We start from the raw sequence: 12,131 nt of genomic DNA, 5'->3' as shown, positions 1-12,131 counted from the left end.
TGGGCTAGAAAGAGAGGCCTGGTTGCCATCACCCTGGACGATGCTGATAGACCTTATGAGCAAATGTAGCAGCCAAGGGGAGTGTAAGGAATCATTTCTCAACCTTTTCCCATGCCCATCAAATTTATCTCTGGTCTTTCTCAGTGCAGTGATTCTTAACAGTGGGATGGGCTTAGAGATCTGGTGGGATGGTTGAGGAGATTTGGGTTTGGCATATACCGTTGACAGATCTGAAAAGATACAGAAAATGTCCATTGGCTTTGGCAACAGAGAAGCTGTAGGGATCTTGCCAAGGTGAGATTCTTGGGTTGGTAGTTGATAAGGGTTAAAAGAGAACAGAGAGCAGACTGTAGAGAATGGATAGTGCATGGTACTAAAGCTTGGAAAATTTAGGTGAAATGAATGATAGCTAGCAAAATATAAACTGATTCCAAAGCAAGTTGCCAAAAAAAAAAAAAAAGCTGTAACAGCAGCCATAGAGGGGATTGGAAGGGTGATAAAAGATACTTTGAAGATACCAGAAGTAGTTGGTTATAGAAAGTTCAAATATAAATACTATATTCTATAAAATGCCAGATTTAGAAGTGAATAAAAAACTTCTAGTCATTATTAATTTTGGTAACAGTTTTGTTGATGCTCCATTCCCATACCATACAATTCATCCATGTAAGGTATACAAGTCAGTAGTTTTTAATATATTCACAGTTGTGTAGCTGTTAGCACAATTATAGAACATCTTCATCACCTCAAAAAGAAACCCATACCTTATAGCTGTCAATCTGTAACCACCATACTCCCCAAGCCTTCAGTTCAATTCAGTCGCTCAGTCATGTCCGACTCTCTGCGACCCCATGAATCACAGCACGCCAGGCCTCCCTGTCCATCACCAACTCCAGGAGTTCACTCAAACTCATGTCCATCGATTCCGTGATGCCATCCAGCCATCTCATTCTGTGTCGTCCCCTTCTCCTCCCGCCCCCAATCGCTCCCAGCATCAGAGTCTTTTCCAGTGAGTCATCTCGTCGCATGAGGTGGCCAAAGTATTGGAGTTTCAGCTTTAGCATCAGGCCTTCCAAGGAACACCCAGGATTGATCTCTTTTAGAATGGACTGGTTGGATCTCCTTGCAGTCCAAGGGACTCTCAAGAGTCTTCTCCAGCACCACAGTTCAAAAGCATCAATTCTTCGGCGCTCAGCTTTCTTCACAGTCCAACTCTCACATCCATACATGACCCACTGGAAAAACCATAGCCTTGACTAGACGGACCTTTGTTGGCAAAGTAATGTCTCTGCTTTTTAATATACTATCTAGGTTGGTCATAACTTTCCTTCCAAGGAGTAAGCATCTTTTAATTTCATGGTTGCAATCAGCATCCGCAGTGATTTTGGAGCCCAAAAAAATAAAGTGTGACACTGTTTCCACTGTTTCCCCTGTTTCCCCATCTATTTCCTATGAAGTGATGGGACCAGATGCCATGATCTTTGTTTTCTGAATGTTGAGCTTCAGGCCAACCTTTTCACTCTCCTCTTTCACTTTCATCAAGATGCTTTTGAGTTCGTCCTCACTTTCTGCCATAAGGGTGGTGTCATCTGCATATCTGAGGTTATTGATATTTCTCCTGGCAATCTTGATTCCAGCTTGTGCTTCTTCCAGCCATGCGTTCCTCATGGTGTACTCTGCATATAAGTTAAATAAGCAGGGTGACAATATACAGCCTTGACGTACTCCTTTTCCTATTTGGAACCAGTCTGTTGTTCCATGTCCGGTTCTAACTGTTGCTTCCTGACCTGCATACAGGTTTCTCAAGAGGCAGGTCAGGTGGTCTGGTATTCCCATCTCTTTCAGAATTTTCCACAGTTTATTTGCTGCTGCTGCTGCTAAGTCACTTCAGTCGTGTCCGACTCTGTGTGACCCCATAGACGGAAGCCCACCAGGCTCCCCCATCCCTGGGATTCTCCAGGCAAGAACACTGGAGTGGGTTGCCATTTCCTTCTCCAATGTGTGAAAGTGAAAAGTGAAAGTGAAGTCGCTCAGTCGTGTCCGACCCCTAGCGACCCCATAGACTGCAGCCCACCAGGCTCCTCCATCCATGGGATTTTCCAGGCAAGAGTACTGGAGTGGCTTGCCATTGCCTTCTCCGGTACAGTTTATTTAGGCAACCACTAATTTACTGTCTGTCTCCATGTATTTCTAGGCATTTCATAAAATGCAGTCACCATAGTATGTGGTCTTCTGTGATTGGCTTCTTCCGTTTAAGGTTCCTATTGTAGCATGTATCAGAACTTCATCCCTTTGTGTAGCCTAAAAGCATTCTCTTGTATGGATATATACCACATTTAGTTTATTCATGCTTTAGAATTTGGATTGTTCCACCTCTTGGCTATTATGGATTTTTCTGTTATGATGCACGTTTTTGTATGGACATGTGTTACGTTTTTTTTAGACAGGAGTGGAATGTCTGGGTCAAATAATAACAGTTTAACTTCTTGAGGAACTGCCAGCTTATCTTCCAGAATGGGTGTACCATTTTATATCCCCAACAACAATGTGTGAGTTCTGATTTATTCCTATCTCACCAGTATTTCACCAATACTTGTTATTATCTGACCTTTTGATTCCAGCCATTTAGTTATTCAGGTGTGCAATGAGTTGTATCTGTTGTATTTTTCATTTGCATTTCCCTGATAACTGACTGATGATGTCAAGCATCTTATCATGGACTTGGCCATTTGTCTGTCTTCTTGGAAGGGAAAAAATGTCTATTCAGATACTTTACTTTTTAATTGTGTGGTCTTTATGAGTTAAGTTTCTTTATATATTCTAGATACAAGTCTTTAATCAGACATATGATTTGCAATTATTTTCTCCCATCCCATGGGTTTTTTCACCTTGATGTGACTTTGTAGCACAAAACTTTAATTTTGATGAAGTTGAGTTTATCTAAATTGTTTTCTTTTGTTCCTTGTGCTTGGGGTATCATTTCTAAGAATCCATTGTCAAATAAAAGGTAACAAAGATTTATCTCTGTCTTCTTATAATAAGGGTTTTACAGTTTTAGCTCCTGTAATTTGGTTTTTAATGCATTTGAGTTAATTTTTGTATATGATGTAAGGTAAGGTTCAACTTCATTCTATTCCATGTGATTTTCCAGTTGTCCCAACATCATTTGTAGAAGAAGGTATCCTTTCTTTGTTGAATGGTCATGGCTGTCTCGCCAAGTCAGTTGACTATAGCTCCATGGATTTATTTCTGGACTCTTTATTCTGTTGTTCTCTGTGTTTATCCTTATGCCATTACCACACTGTAGCTTTGTAGTAAGGTTTAGAATCAGAAATGGACACCTGTAACTTCTGCTCCTTTTTTTTTTTTTCTTCAAGATTGTTTTGGCTATTCTGTGTTCTTTGAGATTCCACGAATTTTAGGACCAACATGTCAGTCTCTACCAAGAAGCCAGCTGGTATCCTAATGGGACTATATTCAATTTCTGTATCAGTTTGGAGAGTATTTCTGTCTCAGCAATATTAAGTCTTCCAATCCATGAAAATGGGATGTCTTTGCTTTATTCAGAATCTTTCATTTCTTTAAATAATATTTTACAGTTTTCAGTGTATAAGTTTTTTATTTGGGGGGATTATTAGTTTATTCCCAAGTATTTTGTTCTTTTGATACTAATATAAATGGAATTGTGTTCTTTAATTCCATTTCTGAGTTGTTCTTTGTACCTGTTTCAAAATAGAATTGGTTTTTGTTTGTTGATACTGTATCCTGTAACCTCACTGATGTTGTTCATTAATTTTAATGATGGATTTTTTAGCATTTTCTGTATATCAGTTGTCTGCAGATAGAGATAGTTATAGTTTAACTACTTCCTTGGCAATATGGATGCTGTTGTTGTTTTTTTCCCTTGTTTAATTACCCTGGCTAGAATATCCAACACAGTCTTGAAGAGAAGTACCTTCCTGTTCCTCATCCTGTCTCCTGGGGAGGAAGAATTGGTCTCTGACCATTGCACACCCTGCTTAGCTGTGGGTTTTCCATACGTGCTCGCTATCTGGTTGTTGAATTCCCTTCTATTCGTATCTTATTCAGTGTTTTTATTCTGGAAGGGTATTGGATTTCGTCAGATGCTTTTTCTGCGTTTATTGAAATGATGTGTGGTTTTTGTTTTTTATTTGTTGATACAGTATATTTCATTGACTTAAGGGTGTTAAGCCACCCTTGGCATGGTTGGGAAAAATCCTATTTGGTCATGGTGTATAATTCTTTTTATATGTTGTTGAATTGGCTTTGCTAATATTTTGTTGAGAATTTTTGTATCTGTACTCATGAGATATTGGTCTGTATGTTTTTTTGTGATATTTTTGGGTTTGGTATCAAGGTAATACTGGCCTCATTGGAGGGACTGATGTTGAAGCTGAAACTCCAATACTTTGGCCACCTGATGCAGAGAGCTGACTCATTTGAAAAGACCCTGATGCTGGGAAAGATTGAGGGCAGGAGGAGAAGGGGACGACAGAGGATGAGATGGTTGGATGGCAGCACCGACACAATGGGCATGGGTTGGGTGAACTCCGGGAGTTGCTGATGGACAGGGAGGCCTGGTGTGCTGCGGTTCATGGGGTCGCAAAGAGTCGGACACGACTGAGCGACTGAACTGAACAGAACCGAATACTGGCCTCAATAAATGAGAAGTTTTCCTTCCTGTTGTTTGGAAGTTTGTGAATAATTGGTATTAAATTGGTAGAATTTGCTCTGAAGCCGTTTGGACCTGGGCTGTTCTTTGTGAGTAGCTTTTTTTTTTTTCATTACTAATTAAATTTTCTCTACTTGTTACCGGTCTATTTAGATTTTCTTTTTTTTTTTTCCCTGCCTTATCTCTCTGCACTTGGGATCTTAGTTCCCTGTCCTGAAATTGAACCTGGGCCCCAGTAGTGAAGGTGCCGAGTCCTAACCATTAGACTATCAGGGAATTCCCTCTATTTCTTTTTGAGTCAGTTTTAGTAATGTCTTTCTGGAAATCTGTGCGTTTAATCTAATACTCAATTTACTAGCATGCATTTATTCCTAGTGTTCCAGTATAATCCTTTTTATTTCTATATTGTCAGTAGTCCCCTTCTTTCATTTCTGATTGCTTTGAGTCTTTTTTTGTTGATCAGTCTTGCTGAGGTTTAATTTTATTGACATTTAAAAAGAACAAACTTATGGTGGGTTTTTTTGCTGTTTTTTTTGTGTATTCTCTGCTTTGTCAATTTCTGTTCTAATCTTCTGCTTGCTTTAGGTTTTTCTCTATTTTAATGTAGCCATTTATAGCTGTACGTTTTCCTCTGAGTACTGCTTTCACTGCATCCTGTAAGTTTTGGTATTTCTCGTCCTCACTTTCACTCATCTCAAATTATTTTCTAATTTCCCTCTGCCTTCTTTTTCTTAGACCCATGGGTTATTCAGCAATGTGTCATTTAATTTTAACATATTTCTAAATTTCCAAAATTCCTCTCTGTTACTGATTTCTAATTTTCTTCAGTGTAGTCAGACAGTATCCATTCCATTATTTCAGTCCTTTTCATTTACTGAAGCTTGGTTTATGGCCTAGTAGTATACAGTCTGTGCTATGCTTTATACATTTGAGAAGAATGGATATTCTCTTACTGTTGCAAAGTGTTCCTTAGATATCTGCTATGCCTGTTTGGTTTTATAGAGTTCAAGCCTTTTATTTCCTTGTTGATCTTCTGCCAAGTCGTTGTTTGCATTATTGACAGTGGGATATTAAAATCAGCTATTGTTGAATTGTTGTCAGGTGCTTCTATACTTAAATATCTCCCGATGGAGAGATCCTTTTATCATTATAAAATGTCCCTTTTTATCTTAGTAACATTTTTTACAGTCTGTTCATCTGGTATTAGTATCAGTTCAGTTCAGTCGCTCAGTCGTGTCCACCTCTCTGCGACCCCATGAATCACAGCATGCCAGGCCTCCCTGTCTATCACCAACTCCCGGAGTTCACTCATACCCACCTCCATCGAGTCGGTGATGCCATCCAGCCATCTCATTCTCTGTCGTCCCCTTCTCCTGCCCCCAGTCCCTCCTAGCATCAGAGTCTTTTCCAGTGAGTCAGCTCTTTGCATGAGGTGGCCAAAGTATTGGAGCTTCAGCTTTAGCATCAGGCCTTCCAGTGAACACCCAGGATCAATCTCCTTTAGAATAGACTGGTTGGATCTCCTTGCAGTCCAAGGGACTCTCAAGAGTCTTCTCCAACACCACAGTTCAAAAGCATCGATTCTTTGGTGCTCAGCTTTCTTCACAGTCCAACTCTCACATCCATACATGACCACTGGAAAAACCATAACCTTGACTAGATGGACCTTTGTTGGCAAAGTAATGTCTCTGCTTTTTAATATGCTATCTAGGTTGGTCATAGTATATAGTCAGTTCATTTTCTTATGGTTGATGTTTGTTTATGTTTTCTCATCCTTTTCCTTTCTATTTATTTGTATCTCTGAATCTATTGGATCTGAAGTTTGTCTCCTGTGGATAGCATATAATTTGAACTTGTTTTTCTATCCAGTTTGATCACTTTGCCTTTTGACTGGATTGTTTAATCCATTTACATTTAATGTTATTATTTTTTCAAATATTTATTTATTTGGCTGCTTAGTTGCGGCACGTGGGATCTTAGTTACAGCATGTGCAAACTGGTTCCCTGACTAGGGATTGAACCCGGACCTCTTGGATTGGGAGTGTGGAGTCTTAGCCATTTTTTTTTTTTTTTTTCGTAAAAATTATTAGTGGTTTCTCTAGGCCTTACTTTATATATATTAACTTCAAAAATTTCCTTTAGATATAGTCATTTCAGTGAGATTAAGTTACTCCTGTGAACCTCTCTCTGCATAGGTTTTTGTTATACAAAGTGGTACATCTATATGTGTTACAAACCAAATAATGTAATACAATGTAATTATTATTTTATGTAATTTGTCTTTTAAGGATGCCAACAGAAGAAAGGAGAGCAGTTACATATTTCTAGCTTTTGTTACTCTTGCCTGGAAAATCCCATGGGCAGAGGAGCCTGGTGGGGTCGCTAAGGGTCGGACATGACTGAGCTGAGCGACTTCACTTTCAGTTTTCACTTTCACACATTGGAGAAGGAAATGGCAACCCACTCCAATGTTCTTGCCTGGAGAATCCCGGGGATGGGGGAGCCTGGTGGGCTGCCGTCTGTGGGGTCGCACAGAGTCAGACACGACTTAGCAGCAGCAGCAGCTTTTGTTAAACTAGACTTCTTATTGCTCATTTCTGGTTCTCTTTGAATTCTTCCTGTGGATTCAAGTTACCATCTATAGTCATTTCCTTATTAGCCCAATACAGTTTTACTCTCCCGACCTTCTCTGTGCTCTTACTGGCAAATACAGTACATTTCTCTATGTTACTACAGGTCAGGTAATAACTATTATTTATATAGATATAAGAGCTATATATATTTTTAATATTTAAATGTGTGTTGTTTTATACAACTTTTTAAATTAGTTGAGAGAACAGGAAAAGATATTGCATTTATAGTATTTCTTTATAATTATGTGATTATCTTTATTGTTCTTTCTTGTGGAATTTGCATTACTATCTGGGATCACTTCTTTTCAGCTTGAAGGACCTCCTCCAGCATTTCTTTAAAGGTCTGCCAGCAGCAAACTCAATTGTTGTTTGTTGTGGACTGTTATTGTTTCACTTACACTTTTGAAAGGTAGCGTTCCTGGGCACAGGATTTTTGATTTACAGTTTCTTTGAACATTTTAAGTATGTTATCCCACTGGCTTCTGGCCTCATTTCTGGTAAGACGTTAGCTTTTAACATTACTGGGGTTCCATTTTAAGTAATGATTCATTTTTCTTTTGCTGCTGTCAAGATTTTTCCATTGTCTTTGGCTCTCAGCATTTTTATTATAATGTGTCTTTTTGTGGCTCTTTTTGTGTTTATTTGGAGTTTGTTAGCTTCTTGGATGTGTGGGTTAAAGTATTTTATGAGATTTACATAGTTTATAGCCATTATTCAGATTTCCTTCCCCCTCCTTTTGTCTTTCTGGTAATCTCATTATGGGTGGGTCAAGGGTTACTCCTTGGAAGGAAAGTTATGACCAACCTTGATAATATATTAAAAAGCAGAGACATTACTTTGCCAACAAAGGTCCATCTAGTCAAGGCTATGGTTTTTCCCGTGGTCATGTATGGATGTGAGAGTTGGACTGTGAAGAAAACTGATCACCGAAGAATTGATGCTTTTGAACTGTGGTGTTGGAGAAGACTCTTGAGAGTCCCTTGTACCGCAAGGAGATCCAACCAGTCCATTCTAAGGGATATCGATCCTGGGTGTTCATTGGAAGGACTGATGCTGAAACTGAAACTGTAATACTTTGGCCACCTCATGCGACGAGTTGACTTACTGGAAAAGACTCTGATGCTAGGAAAGGTTGGGGGCGGGACGAGAAGGGGACGACCGAGAGTGAGATGGCTGGATGGCATCACCGACTCTGTGGACATGAGTTTGAGTGTACTCCGGGAGTTGGTGATGGACAGGGAGGCCTGGTGTGCTGTGATTCATGGGGTCGCAGAGAGTCGGACACGACTGAGCGACTGAACTGAACTGAACTGAAGGGTTGTTTAAGAGCTATATTCATTTTTCTTCATTCTTTCTTCTGTTCTCCAGATTGTGTGATCTCTGCCAACCTACAGAGTTTGCTTATTTTGCCAGTTCAGATCTACTGTTGAACCCCTCCAGTGAATTTTTCATTTCAGTTCATTGTATTTTTCAGCTCTAGGATTTATATATTTAACTTCTGTCCCTTTATTGATGTTCCTTATTTGATGAGACAGTGTCATCTTGTACTTCAAGCATGTTTCCTTTTAGTTCTTTAAATGGATTTATAATGGCTGCTTTGAAGTCTTTAAGTTTGACATCTGGCCATGGGCACAGGCAGTTTCTGTTGTTTGCTTGCCTTCTTTCCTGAATGTCAGTTTCTTTTGCATGTCTCATAATTTTTTGTTTGAAACTAGACAGTTTAGATAATATATTCTGGCAACTCTTTGTACTAGACCTCCCCTACTGTGGGTCTTGTTATTGTGTTTGTTTGAGTGAACAGTCAAAATATTTTAGTGAAATCTCTAATTCCCATAGCACAGAACCTGTTACTATACCTCAGAAGAGGAAGCCATTGACCAAATGCACAGCCACTTGGCCTATGGTGATGGTAGTTTTGGTGGTAGGGATGGTGGTAGTTTTGATAGAACCCCATTTGTCTTTTTCCCCCCGAACTGCACCAAGCTGTTCTTCTGCATAAGTTGTTCTCATAGCTCTGTTGTTTTCAACAATGCCTAAAGGTATTAAATTGTTCTAATCTAACTGAATTAACCTAATCCAATTAATTTGCTGTAATCCAATTAAATTGGATTTCCATTGTTTGAGATTTATCCTGAACCCTAGGGAGGTTCTTCCTACCTGTTTTACTGGTTCTTTTTGGAGACAGCAGTGGTTGGTTTAGTTTGTGTTGCTTATCAAATCCATGCTCAGTCATGTCCAATTCTTTGTGACCCTCTATGGACTATAGCCCCACCAGGCTTCTCTGTCCATGGAATTTTCCAGGCAAGAATACTGGAGTGGTTGCCATCTCCTTCTCCAGGGGATGTCCCCCACCCAGGGATGAGAACACTGTCTTCTGCATTGGCAGGTGGATTCTTTGCCACTATGCCACCTGGGAAATTTATCTGCCTTCCTTTTAATTGCTTTTCTCCACACCCTCCATTGTTTTGAAAGAGCCCTTAGTTTTGAACTCCCCACACTCTTAAAAAAGGAGTTCCTTTGGGAAGAGATTTGGGAGCTCATTGTTTTAAGGTCTGCCCTTCCCTCAGGCAAAACTCCTGAGTCCAGGCTTCAGAGCTGGGACTGGTGACTAGGCTCTGTCTTGATTGCTGCTTTAGAAGAGAAGGGTTTGGGACTACCCTGGTGTTGCAAAGACTCAGGCTCCCAGTGCAGGGGGCTCGGTTTCAAACTCTTGTGGGGAGTTAGATGCCACATGCCTCAAAAATCCTGCGTGCTGCAAATAAGACCCAGTGTAGCCAAATAAATATTTTTTTTAAAAAAAGGAGACAAGAGGTGTGGAGGCACTGTAGCCTCTGGTCAACTTGGTTTGGTTTGCCTCTCTAGGCATGGGGCCTCTGCCTTGTGAACAAGCCAGGGTTAGAGCAATGCATGGTGTTAAACTTCTATTCCATGAGTAGGGCTCGATAGGAGAGAGCCCCCACCTCTCAGCTGAATTTGCCCAGAACTTAGCCTCAGCAGCAGGCAGTTAGGGCAAGATGAGAAATGTTTACAACCCTGCCTCTGGGAATGTACACCCCTCAATGGTGATAGCGGAGTAGAGAGGGAGGCCTTTTTTTTTGTTATTGTTGTTGTTTTTAATTATTACTCGTTGGCTGCGCGGGTCTTCGTTGAGGTACAGGGCCTCTTCGTTGCTGGTCTCGGGCTTTCTGTAGTTGGGACGAGCAGAGCCTGTTCTCAGTTGCGGTGCGTGGGCTTCTCCTTGCACAGGCTTCTCTTGTCGTGAAGCACAGGCTCTAGGGCACATGCTCTTAGTTTCCCTGTGGCGTTTGGGATCTTAGTTCCCAGACCAGGGATCAAACCCATGTCCCCTGCATTGGCAGGTGAATTAACCACTGGACTACCAGGGAATTCCTTTAGGCAGTCTTTTTAACCTTAATTCCAAAAATCTGGTAAGGATAATAATGAGATGAAACTATAGATTATTCATTGAAGAATAAAAGTGCTAAGTAAAATTGTGTTGTCAAGGATGTGAAGCAAATGAAACTTTTATCCATTGATGTGGTGGCTGATGGTTTAGTCACTGAGTCATGTACAACTCTTCCCCAACCCCACGAACTGTAGCCCACTAGCCTTTTCTGTCCATGGGATTCTCTGGGCGAGCATATTGGAGTGGGTTGCCATTTCCTTCTCCAGGGGATCTTCCCAGCCCAAGGATTGAACCTGTATCGCAGGTATATTCTTAACCACTGAGCAACCAGGGATTCCCAAAATATTCCTAATTATCAATCTAGTGGTGATTCAAATATGTAACACACTCTAAGTAAAATTTGCTTCTGGAATACAAGGATGGTTCAATAAGAAATGAGCAACATTATCAGTATAGAGACCTGGAAATGAAAACTGTTTATATGCGAATAATGTGATTATATTCCTAGAAAAGCTGATGATTCCAGAAAAAAAAAGTTCTTAGAATTAATAAAATTTTGTAAGGGGTTGAAAAAAAAAGTATGAAAGTCACTCAGTCGTGTCCGACTCTGTGACCCCGTAGACTGTAGCCCACCAGGCTCCTCCATCCATGGGATTCTCCAGGCAAGAATACTGGAATGGGTTGCCATTTCCTTCTCCAGGGGAATCTTCCCAACCCAGGGATCGAACCCAGGTCTCCCCCATTGCAGGCAGACGCTTTAACCTCTGAGCCACCAGGGAAGCCTGGTTAGGGTTAAGACATACCAAAAGTAGGCTTTTCTGATAGCTCAGCTGGTAAAAAATCCACCTGCAATGCAGGAGACTTGGGTTTGACTCCGGGGGTTGGGAATCTCTGCTGGAGAAGGGATAGGCTACCCACTCCAGTATTCTTCGGCTTCCCTGTGGCTTAGCTGGTAAAGAATCTGCCTGCAATGCAGGAGACCTGGGTTCAATTCTGGGGTTGGGAAGATCTGCTGGAGAAGGGATAGGCTACCCACTTCAGTATTCTGGCCTGGAGAATTCCATGGACTGTACAGTCCGTGGGGTTACAAAGAGTCACAACTGAGAGACTTTCACTTTCAAAGTAGTAGTAGTTTTTGTCCATTCTAATAGTAATAACTAATCAGAAACATAAATGAGGAAACATCTGTTCCCAGTAACCACAAAATGTGTGAAATAACTAGGAATGTAAAGAAGAAAGGTATGGGATCTTAAATTCAAGGATATGAAACAAGCAAGACCTCAGTGAATGGAAGGAAGTACTAAGTTCTTAGATGGGAGGTTTAATAGCAAAACAAAAACCAGTTCCTCCCATATTACTATTGACAGAGTTAAGTCTAATAGCCAGGAAAATTATACAA

General features: G+C 40.5%; 1 protein-coding gene across 5 annotated transcripts in view; it reads left to right on the top strand.

Moving 5' to 3' along the window:
• The window catches only part of AKAP8L (A-kinase anchoring protein 8 like), a 33,602-nt gene that overhangs the window by 17,653 nt on the left and 3,818 nt on the right, over window positions 1-12,131 (top strand). The window lies entirely within an intron of this gene.

This window comes from Moschus berezovskii, chromosome 8 (genome assembly GCF_049115385.1).
Source record: "Moschus berezovskii isolate FMDL1 chromosome 8, NW_MosBer_1.0, whole genome shotgun sequence".
Taxonomy (NCBI): domain Eukaryota; kingdom Metazoa; phylum Chordata; class Mammalia; order Artiodactyla; family Moschidae; genus Moschus; species Moschus berezovskii.
The sequence above is the reverse complement of the archived record's forward strand: the minus strand, read 5'-3'. Positions and strand labels throughout refer to the sequence as shown.